Source organism: Pseudophryne corroboree, chromosome 7, assembly GCF_028390025.1.
Source record: "Pseudophryne corroboree isolate aPseCor3 chromosome 7, aPseCor3.hap2, whole genome shotgun sequence".
Lineage (NCBI taxonomy): Eukaryota > Metazoa > Chordata > Amphibia > Anura > Myobatrachidae > Pseudophryne > Pseudophryne corroboree.
The window spans coordinates 111128709-111144806 of NC_086450.1; the positions used below are offsets into that span (position 1 = coordinate 111128709).

At 49.2% G+C, this 16098-nt stretch overlaps 1 protein-coding gene across 1 annotated transcript in view; it reads left to right on the top strand.

Moving 5' to 3' along the window:
* STAM2 (signal transducing adaptor molecule 2) overlaps positions 1 to 16098 on the top strand; it is a 198115-nt gene that overhangs the window by 39860 nt on the left and 142157 nt on the right. The gene's annotated exons all lie outside the window — the stretch shown is intronic.

Below are 16098 nucleotides of genomic sequence, written 5' to 3' on the forward strand. Positions count from 1 at the left end.
ATTATTTATTTTAAACACCATCCTCCATTAGCATTATCAAGTATATTGTGAGAACAAAAGCTCCAGAAGGCTACAAAGGTACTGAATTTGTGGGCCAAACAAATATTGGGCCTAATTCAGACCTGATCTGAATTTAGCACATCTACGATCGGTCACACAGGCATGTGGGGGGACGCTCAGCTAATCCGCCCCTCATGTCAGGCCCGACCCCCCTTCATGCACAAGTACAAAAGCATTGCACAGCGGAGATGCTTTTGTACTTGAAGAGTAGCCTCCTGCGCACTGGCAGGGAGCTACTCATCGCTGTGAGGGTCGGAACGGCTGCATGTGACATCATGCAGCCACCACGGCCCGCCGCCCGCATGGTGCGAGCATGCCTGTATTGCCCAGACTGCGCCCCTAAAACGGCTGCCAAATGCCGCTGTCCCGCCCAGCGAATGCCTCTGCCTCTACTCCCTTATCGGTGTAGCTATGAGTTCACTTAGAGGACTGACTGGCATCCATGTTGTGTCACAGACTCCATTACATTAAACATTAGACATTACATACAAGTCTTGCATCCAGCGATATAAGTAAATGTCCCATTTGCCACACAGTCTTTTAGTGGAATTGATGTGTTATACAGGGCTGCATAAATCCTGCCTGGGAGATATGCTGCCTTAGCACTGTGGTTCTCAGTCTATGGAGTTGATTCAGTTCTGCGGAAGTTTGCGCCTTAAATATTGTATGGTTGGGAAACCCTGATATAGCAGAACAGTATTAGATGGCTGCTAGTGGCTGTAAGCAAAGTACTTTTCTCTAACGTCCTTGAGGATGCTGGGACTCCGTAAGGACCATGGGGAATAGACGGGCTCCGCAGAAGATAGGGCACTTTAAGAAAGCTTTGGACTCTGGGTGTGCACTGGCTCCTCCATCTATGCCCCTCCTCCAGACCTCAGTTTTACACTGTGCCCAGAGCAAGATGGGTGTACTGCAGAGAGCTCTCCAGAGTTCTCTGCCTAGAAGCATTTTTGTTTGGATTTTTTACTACTTTTTCACAGGGAGCACTGCTGGCAACAGGCTCCCTGCATCGAGGGACTGAGGAGAGAGGAGCAGACCTTCTTGTCAAAGATAGGCTCTGCTTCCTCGGCTACTGGACACCATTAGCTCCAGAGGGGGTGAACGCAGGTTCTTACTGGGCGTCCACCCCCGGAGCTGCGCCGCCGTTCTCCTCACAGAGCTAGAAGTACAGAAGACAGAAGTCGTCAGGCGGCAGAAGCCTTCAGCTTCACTGAGGTAACGCACAGCACTACAGCTGTGCGTCATTGCTCCCATACACCTCACATACTCCGGTCACTGTAAGGGTGCAGGGCGCAGGGGGGGGGGGGAGGGGCGCCCTGGTCAGCAATATAAACCTCTGCATGGCAAAAAGACTATATACATGTACAGGTGGGCTCTGTACATGTATATAAAAGAGCCCCCGCCATATTTTACTAAGTTTGAGCGGGACAGAAGCCCGCCGTAGAGGGGGCGGGGCTTCTCCCTCAGCACTCACCAGCGCCATTTTCTCTCCACAGCACTGCTGAGAGGAAGCTCCCCGGACTCTCCCCTGCTTACACACGGTGAAAGGGTGCTTAAAAGAGAGGGGGGGGGGGGCACATAATTGGTGGTTTACATATTATACAGCGCTGCTGGGGAAAAACATTTCTCTATCGTCCTAGTGGATGCTGGGGTTCCTGAAAGGACCAGGGGGGGGAATAGCGGCTCCGCAGGAGACAGGGCACAAAAAGTAAAGCTTTAGGATCAGGTGGTGTGCACTGGCTCCTCCCCCTATGACCCTCCTCCAAGCCTCAGTTAGATTTTTGTGCCCGGCCGAGAAGGGTGCAATCTAGGTGGCTCTCCTAAAGAGCTGCTTAGAAAAGTTTAGCTTAGGTTTTTTATTTTACAGTGAGTCCTGCTGGCAACAGGATCACTGCAACGAGGGACTTAGGGGAGAAGAAGTGAACTCACCTGCGTGCAGGATGGATTGGCTTCTTGGCTACTGGACATTAGCTCCAGAGGGACGATCACAGGTACAGCCTGGATGGTCACCGGAGCCTCGCCGCCGGCCCCCTTGCAGATGCTGAAACGAGAAGAGGTCCAGAATCGGCGGCAGAAGACTCCTCAGTCTTCTTAAGGTAGCGCACAGCACTGCAGCTGTGCGCCATTTTCCTCTCAGCACACTTCACACGGCAGTCACTGAGGGTGCAGGGCGCTGGGAGGAGGGCGCCCTGGGAGGCAAATGAAAACCTTTTTTGGCTAAAAATACCTCACATATAGCCTCCGGGGGCTATATGGAGATATTTAACCCCTGCCAGAATCCGTTAAGAGCGGGAGACGAGGCCGCCGAAAAAGGGGCGGGGCCTATCTCCTCAGCACACAGCGCCATTTTCCCTCACAGAAAGGCTGGAGGGAAGGCTCCCAGGCTCTCCCCTGCACTGCACTACAGAAACAGGGTTAAAACAGAGAGGGGGGGCACTAATTTGGCGTTAGAAATATATAAAAAAGATGCTATAAGGGAAAACACTTATATAAGGTTGTCCCTATATAATTATAGCGTTTTTGGTGTGTGCTGGCAAACTCTCCCTCTGTCTCTCCAAAGGGCTAGTAGGTCCTGTCCTCTATCGGAGCATTCCCTGTGTGTGTGCTGTGTGTCGGTACGTGTGTGTCGACATGTATGAGGACGATGTTGGTGAGGAGGCGGAGCAATTGCCTGTAATGGTGATGTCACTCTCTAGGGAGTCGACACCGGAATGGATGGCTTATTTAGGGAATTACGTGATAATGTCAACACGCGCCAAGGTCGGTTGACGACATGAGACGGCCGACAAACAATTAGTACCGGTCCAGACGTCTCAAAAACACCGTCAGGGGTTTTAAAACGCCCGTTTACTTTAGTCGGTCGACACAGACACAGACAGGGACACTGAATCCAGTGTCGACGGTGAATAAACAAACGTATTCCTTATTAGGGCCACACGTTAAGGGCAATGAAGGAGGTGTTACATATTTCTGATACTACAAGTACCACAAAAGAGGGTATTATGTGGGATGTGAAAAAACTACCGTAGTTTTTCCTGAATCAGATAAATTAAATGAAGTGTGTGATGATGCGTGGGTTCCCCCCGATAGAAAATATGGGCGGTATACCCTTTCCCGCCAGAAGTTAGGGCGCGTTGGGAAACACCCCTTAGGGTGGATAAGGCGCTCACACGCTTATCAGAACAAGTGGCGGTACCGTCTATAGATAGGGCCGTCCTCAAGGAGCCAGCTGACAGGAGGCTGGAAAAATATCATAAAAAGTATATACACACATACTGGTGTTATACTGCGACCAGCGATCGCCTCAGCCTGGATGTGCAGAGCTGGGGTGGCTTGGTCGGATTCCCTGACTAAAAATATTGATACCCTTGACAGGGACAGTATTTTATTGACTATAGAGCATTTAAAGGATGTATTTCTATATATGCGAGATGCACAGAGGGATATTTGCACTCTGGCATCAAGAGTAAGTGCGATGTCCATATCTGCCAGAAGATGTTTATGGACACGACAGTGGTCAGGTGATGCAGATTCCAAACGGCACAAAGGTGTATTGCCGTATAAAGGAAGAGGAGTTATTTGGGGTCGGTCCATCGGACCTGGTGGCCACGGCAACTGCTGGAAAATCCACCGTTTTTACCCTAAGTCACATCTCTGCAGAAAAAGACACCGTCTTTTCAGCTTCAGTCCTTTCGTCCCTATAAGAGTCATATCTGCCCAGGGATAGAGGAAAGGGAAGAAGACTGCAGCAGGCAGCCCATTCCCAGGAACAGAAGCGTTCCACCGCTTCTGACAAGCTCTCAGCATGACGCTGAGACCGTACAGGACCCCTGGATCCTACAAGTAGTATCCCAGGGGTACAGTTTGGAATGTCGAGACGTTTCCCCTGCGCAGGCTCCTGAAGTCTGCTTTACCAAGGTCTCCCTCCGACAAGGAGGCAGTATGGGAAAAAATTCACGAGCTGTATTTCCAGCAGGTGATAATTAAATTACCCCTCCTACAACAAGAAAAGGGGGTATTATTCCACACTATATTGTGGTACTGAAGCCAGAAGGCTAGGTGAGACCTATTCTAAATCTAAAAAAATTTGAACACTTACAAAGGTTCAAATCAAGATGGAGTCACTCAGAGCAGTGATAACGAACCGGGAAGAAGGGGACTATCTGGTGTCCCGAGACATCAGGGATGCTTACCTCCATGTCCCAAATTTGCCCTTATCACTAAGGGTACCTCAGGTTCGTGGTACAGAACTGTCACTATCAGTTTCAGACGCTGCCGTTTGGATTGTCTACGGCACCCCGGGTCTTTACCAAGGTAATGGCCGAAATGATGGTTCTTCTTCGAAGAAAAGGCGTCTTAATTATCCCTTACTTGGACGATCTCCTGATAAGGGCAAAGTCCAGGGAACAGTTGGAGGTCGGAGTAGCACTATCTCGGATACTGTTACAACAGCAGGGGTGGATTCTAAATATTCCAAAATCGCAGCTGATCCCGACAACAAGTCTCCTGTGCTTAGGGATGATTCTGGACACAGTCCAGAAAAAGGTGTTTCTCCCGGAAGAGAAAGCCAGGGAGTTATCCGAGCTAGCCAGGAACCTCCTAAAATCAGTGCATCATTGCACAAGGGCCATGGTAAAAAAAATGGTGACTTCCTTCGAAGCAATTCCAGTCGGCAGATTTCATGCAAGAACTTTTCAGTGGGATCTGCTGGACAAATGGTCCGGATCGCATCTTCAGATGCATCAGCGGATAACCCTATATCCAAGGACAAGGGTGTCTCTCCTGTGGTGGTTACAGAGTGCTCATCTTCTAGAGGGCCGCAGATTCGGCATTCAGTTTTGGATGTTGGTGACCACGGAGGCCAGCCCGAGAGGCTGGGGAGCAGTCGCACAAGGAAAAAATTTCCAGGGAGTGTGATCAAGTCTGGAGATTTTTCTCCACATAAATATAGCTAAGGGTAAATTTATAATGCTCTAAGCTTAGCAAGACCTCTGCTTCAAGGTCAGCCGGTATTGATCCAGTGGGATAAAACATCACGGCAGTCGCCCACGTAAATAGACAGGGCGGCACAAGAAGCAGGAGGGCAGTGGCAAAAACTGCAAGGACTTTTCGCTGGGCGGAAAATCATGTGATAGCACTGTCAGCAGTGTTTCATTCCGGGAATGGAAACTGGGAAGCAGACTTCCTCAGTAGGCACGACCTCCACCCGGCAGAGTGGGAACTTCATGGGGAAGTTTTCCACATAATTGTAAACCGTTGGGAATTACCAAAGGTGGACATGATGGCGTCCCGTCTGAACAAAAAACGGGACAGGTATTGCGCCAGGTTAAGAGACCCTCAGGCAATAGCTGTGGACGTTCTGGTAACACCGTGGGTGTACCAGTCGGTGTATGTGTTCCATCCTCTGCTTTTCATACCTAAGGTACTGAGAATTATAAGACGTAGAGGAGTAAGAACTATACTCATGGCTCCGGATTGGCCAAGAAGGACTTGGTACCCTGAACTTCAAGAGATGCTCACAGAGGACTTATGGCCTCTGCCGCTAAGAAGGGACTTGTTTCAGCAAGTACCATGTCTGTTCCAAGACTTACCGCAGCTGCGTTTGACGGCATGGCGGTGGAACGCCGGATCCTAAGGGAAAAGGCATTCAGGAAGAGGTCATTCCTACCCTGGTCAAAGCCAGAAAGGAGGTGACCGCACAACATTATCACCACATGTGGCGAAAATATGTTGCGTGGTGTGAGGCCAGGAAGGCCCCACGAAGAAATTTCAACTCGGTCGATTCCTGCATTTCTTGCAAACAGGAGTGTCTATGGGCCTCAAATTGGGGTCCATTAAGGTTCAAATTTCGGCCCTGTCGATTTTTCTTCCAGAAAGAATTGGCTTCAGTTCCTGAAGTCCAGAAGTTTGTCAAGGGAGTATTGCATATACAACCCCCTTTTGTGCCTCCAGTGGCACTGTGGGATCTCAACGTAGTTCTGGGATTCCTCAAAACACATTGGTTTAAAACCAGTCAAATCTGTGGATTTGAAGCATCTCACATGAAAAGTGAACATGCTCTTGGACCTGGCCTGGACCAGGCGAGTGTCAAATTGGTGGTTTTTTTCTCAAAAAAGCCCATATCTGTTTGTCCATTCGGACAGGGCAGAGCTGCGGACTCGTCCCCAGTTCTCTCCCTAAGGTGGTGTCAGTGTTTCACCTGAACCAGCTTATTGTGGTGTCTTGCGCCTACTAGGGACTTGGAGGACTCCAAGTTGCTAGATGTGGTCAGGGCCCTGAAAATATAGGTTCCAGGACGGCTGGAGTCAGGAAAACTGACTTGCTGTTATCCTGTATGCACCCAACAAACTGGGTGCTCTTGCTTTTAAGCAGACTTTTGCTAGTTGGATGTGTAATACAATTCAGCTTGCACATTCTGTGGCAGGCCTGCCACAGCCAAAATATGTAAATGCCCATTCCACAAGGAAGGTGGGCTCATCTTGGGCGGCTGCCCGAGGGGTCTCGGCTTTACAACTTTGCCGAGCGGCTATTTAGTCAGGGGCAAACACGTTTGTAAAATCCTACAAATTTGATACCCTGGCTAAGGAGGACCTGGAGTTCTCTCATTCGGTGCTGCAGAGTCATCCGCACTCTCCCGCCCGTTTGGGAGCTTTGGTATAATCCCCATGGTCCTTTCAGGAACCCCAGCATCCACTAGGACGATAGAGAAAATAAGAATTTACTTACCGATAATTCTATTTCTCGGAGTCCGTAGTGGATGCTGGGCGCCCATCCCAAGTGCGGATTATCTGCATTACTTGTACATAGTTACAAAAATCGGGTTATTATTGTTGTGAGCCATCTTTTCAGAGGCTCCGCTGTTATCATACTGTTAACTGGGTTCAGATCACAGGTTGTACAGTGTGATTGGTGTGGCTGGTATGAGTCTTACCCGGGATTCATAAATCCTTCCTTATTGTGTACGCTCGTCCGGGCACAGTACCTAACTGAGGCTTGGAGGAGGGTCATAGGGGGAGGAGCCAGTGCACACCACCTGATCCTAAAGCTTTACTTTTTGTGCCCTGTCTCCTGCGGAGCCGCTATTCCCCCCCCCTGGTCCTTTCAGGAACCCCAGCATCCACTACGGACTCCGAGAAATAGAATTATCGGTAAGTAAATTCTTATTTTTGTGTTGGTCTCCAGGGTTATTGCGCTGGGGTGTGTGCTGGCATACTCTCTCTCTGTCTCTCCAAAGGGCCTTGACAGGGATACTGTCTTCAGGAAAGGGGTTCCCCGTGTGTGTGTGTGAAGTGTGTCGGTACGCGTGTGTCGACATGTTTGACGAGGAAGGCTCGCTTAATGTGGAGGGGGAGTGCTTGAATGTCAGGTCGCCGTCGGCAACGCCGACACCGGAATGGGTGGATATGCTGAATGTCTTGAATGCAAATGTCAATCTATTGCATAAAAGATTAGACAAGGCAGAAGCTAGGGATCAGTCAGGTAGCCAGTCCATGCCTGTCCCTTGGGCGCCAGGTCCTTCGGGGTCTCAAGCGCACCATATCCCAGATCGATGACACAGATACCGACACAGATACTGACTCTAGTGTCGACTATGAAGATGCAAAATTACAGCCGAAGGTGGCTAAGGGTATACGGTACATGATTATTGCCATTAAAGAGGTTTTGCATATTACTGAGGAACCCGCTGTCCCTGACACCAGGGTACACATGTATAAAGGGAAAAAGCCTGAAGTCACTTTTCCATCCTCATTTGAATTAAGTGACTTGTGCAAAAAGGCTTGGGAATCTCCGGATAGGAGACCACAAGTTCCCAAAAGGATTCTCATGGCGTATCCTTTTCCACAAACTGATAGGATACGCTTGGAATCTTCGCCAAAAGTTGACAAGGCTCTGACACGTTTGTCCAAAAAGGTGGCACTGCCTTCTCAGGATACGGCTTCCCTCAAGGAACCTGCTGATCGCAGGCAGTAAATTACCTTAAAGCACATTTACAATCATTCCGGTACTATTGCTAGACCGGCTATGGCGCCGGCCTGGGTTTGTAGTGCGGTTGTGGCATGGGCAGATTCCTTATCTACGGAAATTGACACCTTAGATAGGGACGCCATTCAAATGACCATAGAGCATATCAGAGATGCTGCCTTGTATATGAGGGATGCTCAGAGAGACATTTGTTTATTAAGCTCCAGAATAAATGCTATGTCTGTTTCTGCTAGGCGGCTCTTGTGGACCCGACAGTGGACGGGAGATGCCGATTCAAAGCGGCATATGGAGTCCTTGCCTTACAAAGGGGTGGAGTTGTTTGGAGACGGCCTCTCGGATCTTGTCGCTACGGCTGGTAAGTCAAATTTCTTACCTTATGTCCGCCCGCAGCATACAAAAAAGGCACCTCATTATCAAATGCAGTCCTTTCGTTCCAATAAAAACAAGAAGGTACGTGGATCATCCTTTGTTGCCAGAGGGAAAGGCAGGGGAAAGAAGCTGCACACAGCTAGTTCCCAAGAGCAGAAGTCCTCCCCTGCGTCTGCAAAGTCCACCGCATGATGCTGGGGCTTTCCGAGGGGAGGCAGATCTGGTTGGGGCTGGTCTTCGGTTTTTCAGCCACGTCTGGGTTCACTCGCAGGTGGATCCCTGGGCATTAGAGATTGTTTCTCAGGGATACAGGCTGGAATTCGAAGACTTGCCTCCTCGCCGATTTTTCAAATCGGCTCTGCCGGCTTCCCCGTCAGAGAGGGAGCTAGTGTTGGCAGCAATCCAAAAATTGTATATTCAACAGGTGATTGTCACAGTTCCTCATCTCCAGCAAGGAGAGGGATATTACTCAACCCTGTTTGTGGTCCCGAAACCGGACGGTTTGGTCAGACCCATTTTAAACCTGAAATCTCTGAACCTGTACTTGAAGAGGTTCAAGTTCAAAATGGAATCACTCAGGGCGGTCATCGCCAGCCTGGAGGAGGGGGATTGGATGGTGTCCCTGGACATAAAGGATGCTTACCTTCATGTTCCGATATTCCCCCCGCATCAGGCGTTCCTGAGATTTGCAGTGCAGGACTGTCACTACCAATTTCAGACGTTGCCGTTTGGGCTTTCCACGGCCTCGAGAATTTTCACCAAGGTAATGGCGGAAATGATGGTGCTCCTGCGCAGGCAGGGGGTCACAATTATCCCATACTTGGACGATCTCCTCATAAAGGCGAGATCTCGGGAGAGGTTGCTGGACAGCGTGTCTCTGTCCATGAAGACGTTGCAGATACACGGCTGGATTCTCAATATACCGAAGTCCCAGCTAGTCCCTACAACGCGTCTGACCTTTTTGGGGCTGATTCTAGACACAGACCAGAAAAAGGTTTTTCTTCCGATCGAAAAGGTTCAAGAACTCATAGCCATGGTCAGGAACCTATTAAAACCAAAAAAGGTTTCAGTGCATCATTGCACGTGGGTCCTGGGGAAGATGGTGGCTTCTTACGAGGCCATCCCTTTCGGCAGGTTCCATGCGAGGACTTTTCAATGGGACCTCTTGGACAAGTGGTCCGGGTCCCATTTACAAATGCATCAAAGGATCACCCTGTCTCCCAGGACCAGGGTATCTCTCCTGTGGTGGCTGAACAGTGCTCACCTACTAGAAGGTCGCAGGTTCGGCATTCAGGACTGGGTCCTGGTGACCACGGACGCAAGCCTCCGGGGCTGGGGAGCAGTGACACTGGGAAGAAATTTCCAGGGTCTCTGGTCAAGCCTAGAGTCTTGTCTCCACATCAACGTCCTGGAGTTGAGGGCCATATACAACACCCTGCGTCAAGCGGAAGAATTGCTTCAGAGAAAACCGGTTCTGATTCAGTCAGACAATGTCACGGCAGTGGCTCATATAAACCGCCAAGGCGGAACAAGGAGCAGAATGGCCATGGCAGAAGCGACCAGGATTCTACGCTGGGCGGAAGGCCATGTAAGCGCGCTGTCAGCGGTGTTCATCCCGGGGGTGGACAACTGGGAGGCGGACTTCCTCAGCAGGCACGACCTGCATCTGGGAGAGTGGGGACTTCATCAAAAAGTCTTCGCACAGATCACGGATCGTTGGGGACTGCCTCAGATCGACATGATGGCTTCCTGTCTCAACAAAAAGCTAAAGCGGTATTGCGCCAGGTCAAGGGACCCTCAGGCGGTAGCGGTAGACGCTCTGGTGACACCTTGGGTGTTCAGATCGGTCTATGTGTTTCCTCCTCTTCCTCTCATACCCAAGGTGTTGAGAATAATACGAAGAAGCAGGGTCAGAACAATACTCATTGTGACGGATTGGCCACGGAGGACTTGGTATCCGTAGCTGCAAGAGTTGCTCGCAGGGGATCCGTGGCCTCTTCCTCTAAGGCAGGACCTGCTGCGGCAGGGGCCCTGTCTGTTCCAAGACTTACCGCGGCTGCGTTTGACGGCATGGCGGTTGAACGCCGGATCCTAGCGGAAAAAGATTCCGGAGGAAGTCATTCCTACCCTGATCAAGGCTAGGAAAACATTACATGACGTTAAAACATTATCACCGTATATGGCGGAAATATGTTTCTTGGTGTGAGGCCAGAGCTGCTCCTAAGGAGGAGTTCCATTTGGGCCGTCTACTTCACTTCCTTCAAACAGGAGTGACTTTGGGCCTAAAATTAGGGTCCGTAAAGGTCCAGATTTCGGCCTTATCCATTTTCTTTCAAAGAGAATTGGCCTCTATTCCTGAAGTACAGACCTTTGTGAAGGGAGTGCTGCATATTCAGCCTCCCTTTGTGCCTCCGGTGGCGCCTTGGGATCTTAACGTGGTGTTACGTTTCCTCAAGTCACCTTGGTTTGAACCACTCAAAACTGTGGAGTTGAAATACCTCACATGGAAAGTGGTCATGTTGTTGGCGTTAGTTGTCTCATCTTTTCATGTGAACCAACCTATTGTCGTGCCTGTGGCTACACGGGATTTGTAGGATTCCGAGTACCTGGATGTAGTCAGGGCTTTGAAGATTTATGTGACCAGAACGGCTAGAATCAGGAAGACTGAAGCTTTGTTCGTTCTGTGTGCGGCCATCAAGGTTGGCGCTCCTGCTTCAAAGCAGACTATTGCTCGCTGGATCTGTAACACGATTCAGCAGGCGCATTCTACGGCAGGATTGCCGTTACCGATATCGGTTGAGGCCCACTCCACTAGGAAAGTGGGCTCTTCTTGGGCGGCTGCCCGAGGGGTCTCGGCATTACAGTTGTGCCGAGCAGCTACTTGGTCGGGGACAAACACCTTTGCAAAGTTCTATAAGTTTGATACCCTGGCTGAGGAGGACCTCCTGTTTGCTCAATCGGTGCTGCAGAGTCATCCGCACTCTCCCGCCCGTTTGGGAGCTTTGGTATAATCCCCATGGTCCTTACGGAGTCCCAGCATCCTCAAGGACGTTAGAGAAAATAAGATTTTACTTACCGGTAAATCTATTTCTCGTAGTCCGTAGAGGATGCTGGGTGCCCGTCCCAAGTGCGGACTTCTTCTGCAAGACTTGTATATAGTTATTGCTTACATAAGGGTTATGTTATAGTTTTTTGGTTGAACCGTGGCTATGTTGTTCATACTGTTAACTGGGTAAGTTTATCACAAGTTATACGGTGTGATTGGTGTGGCTGGTATGGATCTCGCCCTTAGATTTACAAAAATCCTTCCTCGTACTGTCCATCTCCTCTGGGCACAGTTTCCCTAACTGAGGTCTGGAGGAGGGGCATAGAGGGAGGAGCCAGTGCACACCCAGAGTCCAAAGCTTTCTTAAAGTGCCCTATCTCCTGCGGAGCCCGTCTATTCCCCATGGTCCTTACGGAGTCCCAGCATCCTCTACGGACTACGAGAAATAGATTTACCGGTAAGTAAAATCTTATTTTTTCAATTCGTTGATTTTTACATATTTTAATAATGGTAGAAAAATGATGGCCAGCAAATGAATGTATTCTGGGGTACATGTCCGTAAAGGGATTTTCCAGTCTTATTAAATTTGTTTGTAAAACTCTTAGCTTTCATCTGCGGGGTGAAAGCACTTTTCCATCAATACATCACCTCAACTTATATCTCCCACATCATTTAACCTTAGTGGTTCATATCTCATTCCCCTTCAAATTTGGGTTAGAAGTTTCAGATCCTATAACCAAAGAAGTTGCAGGCTTGCTTCTGCTTTCTGGAACGCCGTCCGGTTTTTCACCAATATCTGCGTTATATTCTTATTTTCTTTTTGAACGTCCCCACAGTAGCGCTTAAAAACGTACTTTATAACGTGTTGTGCCAACTGTCTGACAGCTGGGGTTCGGCAAGGCATAGAACGTTCTGCGCAACGTATGGTGATGAGTCATCAGGGGTAACAGTAAGATTCTTCTGGTGTGAAGCACCGGTGTGACAGTAGAGATCATTCATTCCATCAGTGGCCTAATCATTTGTGTCTTCACACAAATGTTAATGTGTATGTATAAGTTTGAGTGCCACTAGTATGCATTTTCATCTTAGGGAACTCTTGACACCCCTTGGCAAAATCTTAAGCTGTGTACACACTAGACGATATTTTGAACGATTTGCCTGATTTCAATGGATCTGCATTACAAATCATTCAAATCGTTCAGTGCGTACGCACTATGGGCCTAATTCAGCATGGGTTGTAGATGTGCGAAAAACCGCACATCTTCAACCCATTTCACTGACATGGGGGGGGGGACACCCAGCACAGGGCAAGTCCGACCCGTGTGCGGGGTCCTGCCCCCCTCTCACCCCTCTTCCTGCTAACATGCGAGTGCATCGCACAACGCCACCACGACTTTTAAACTTCTCCCCTGCTTCTGCCTTCCTTCTAGCTCTGGGGAAGCTGGAAAACCCAAACTTCTGTTTTTCCATTTGCATCTGTGCAATCCAGAAAGCCTGAAGTTAATAAATCTTCACTACAGGTGCAGAATGTGCATGTCTTGTTTTCTTCTTCTTGGAGGGAGCTGATCCCACCAGAATGTGGATAGTTGTGGTGAGACACAAGCCCTCTCACCACAGCATCTACTTGAGCGATATGTTGGTCTAATCCGCTGGTTCAGCCAAGAAATCGCTCAGTGTGTACCCAGTGCTTAAGTTTTACGTGACTTCCTGCTTACATCCCCTGTAGGATCATACAGTCTCAATCATCCTGATTCATCGTGCATGCAGGCCCGGCGCTACCCGCTCAGCGAGGGATACAAAGCAGGGAGGCGCCAGGCTGGAGAGGCGCTCTCCCCGCTCTGCATCCCTGCATCTGTGCCTGTCTCCCCTCTACCTGCCGGCTGCTGTGCCTGTCACTGTATGACAGGCAGCGGTGCTGGCAGCATGGATAGCCTACTACTGAGCATAAAAAGCCTACACCAGAATGAGGGGGCGGAGCTACACGTGACCAGGCTGCTGTACAGAGGGAGAGTAAATAGTGGCGGGCCAGCCAATCTTAGGTAAGTGGAGGGTGAGAGAGAAATGTGTGTGTGTGTGTGTTTGGTGGGGGTGTGCACGTTTGGTGTGTATGTGTGGAGTGTGTATGTGTGCGTGCATTTCGCACACTACTACTGGGGGGCATTACGTGTAAGGATGCTACTCTTGGGGGGCATTACGTGTAAGGACGCTACTAGGGGGCATTGCGTATAAGGACGCTACTACTGGGGGGCATTGCGTATAAGGGCGCTACTACTGGGGGGCATTACGTATAAGGATGCTACTACTGGAGGGCTTTACGTATAAGGACGCTTCTGGGGGGAATTACGTATAAGGACGCTACTACTGGGAGACATTCTGTATAAGGACGCTACTACTGGGAGACATTCTGTATAAGGACGCTACTACTGGGGGGCATTATGTATAAGAGGCACTTCTGTGGGCATTATGTATAAGGATGCTACTACTGTGGGCATTATGTATAAGTGGCATTAGGGGGGCATTATGTATAAGGATGCTGCTACTGCGGACATTATGTATAAGCGGCACTTCTGTGGGCATTATGTATAAGGACATTACTACTGGGGGCAATATGTGTATAAATGGCATATTGGTAGCATTATGTATAAAAGGCACTTCTGTGGGCATTATGTGTATTAGCGGCACTGCTACAGTGGGCATTATATATAAGCAGCACTACTACTGGGGGCATTATGTGTATAAGGGGCACTACTACTGAGGGCATTGTGTATAAACGGCATACTGTGAGCATTATGTATAAGGGGTGCTACTACTGTGTGTATTATGTGTATAAGCGGCACTACTACTAGGGGCATTATGTGTATAAGTGACACTACTGTGGGCAATATACAGTATGTATAAGTGGGACTACATTATGTGTATAAACGGCAGTACTACTGGGGTACGATTGTGTTTAAATGTCTTCCCAAACATCAGTATTACCGTATATACTCGAGTATAAGCCGACTTTTTCAGCACTTTTTTTGTGCTGAAAAAGCCACCTCGGCTTATACTCAAGTCAGTGGCAGTGTGACAGGCAGAGCAGTGTGAAGGAGGGACACGGAGCGCACAGCGCGCGCCTCTCCTGTGTCCCTCCTGCATCTCCGGCAGCAGCGGCGGGTCTATTAAAGGAAGTACCCGTTCGTGACCTCTGATCACGAACCGGCACTTCCTTTAATAGACCCGCCGGAGATGCAGGAGGGACTCAGGAGAGGCGCACGCTGTGTGCTCCGTGTCCCTCCTTCAGAATACAGTGCGGGATCGACGGAGGGGTAAGTAACAGGCACTGGGGGAGGGGACATATGTGGCAGCATGAGGGGCATATGTGCCAGCATGAGGACATATCTGGCAGCATGAGGGCATATCTGGCACATCTGGCACTGTGGGGCATATGTGGCAGCATGAGGGGCATATTTGGCAGCATGAGGGCATATCTGGCACATATGGCACTGTGGGGCATATCTGGCAGCATGAGGACATATCTGGCACTGTGGGGCATATTTGGCAGTATGAGGGCATATCTGGCAGCATGAGGGCATATCTGGCACTGTGGGGCATATGTGGCAGCATGAGTGCATATCTGGCACATCTGGCACTGTGGGGCATATGTGGCAGCATGAGGGGCATATCTGGCAGCATCAGGGATATCTGGCACTGTGTGGCATATTTGGCAGCATGAGGGCATATCTGGCACTGTGGGGCATATTTGGCAGCATGAGGGCATATCTGGCACATCAGGCACTGTGGGGCATATCTGGCACTGTGGGGCATATCTGGCACTGTGGGGGCATATCTGGCACTGTGGGGGCATATCTGGCACTGTGGTGGCATGTCTGGCATTATGAGGGCATATCTGGCACTGAGGGCTGTGTACGGCTAGAGCTGCATTTCCCACCCTAGGCTTATACTCGAGTCAATAAGTTTTCCCAGGTTTTTGTGGTAAATTAGGTGCCTCGGCTTATATTCGGGTCGACTTATACTCGAGTATATACGGTATATGTTGGTAATAGAGGTACCCGTCATCCAACCCTTTTAAATGCAACCTGAATATGGATAGCCATAATACCCAGACTTTAGTCTGAGCACAGAAGTCTGAGCCTAGGTGGAATCATTACTGCAGAGTAGTGTTGGGAAATAAAAAAAAAAAAAAAAAAAAAAAAGTGTAAAGGGAGTAAAAAATTATTAAACCAAATTGTTTGTAGCACATTTTCTTGTTCTAGGACAAATAAACCCAGTGATGTTTTTATACCTCCTATGTCTATTGCTTTCCTATATTTTGTTGTTTTTGCGGTCAATTCAGTTATCTCACTCCTACATGTGAAGGGGTTGAGTTGCTGTTGCACCTGCATAGAAATGCCGGTAACAGTGGAACTCGCCCCCTTTGCTGCCTGATCTCACCCTAGGATCTGCAAATTTGGCAGTACTGAAAAGGGCCCTCTACATGGGAGAGATGTGTGCTGAGCGAAATGAGCGATGTCCTAGATTGAGCCTGCATGGGTGACGATACTAGTTACGTTATAATCCTCATCGTCTTCTGTTCATCAAGTCTCTCACCAAAAGCAGTGTATTATGATGCGCAATACTGAGCATATATCATAAATGTA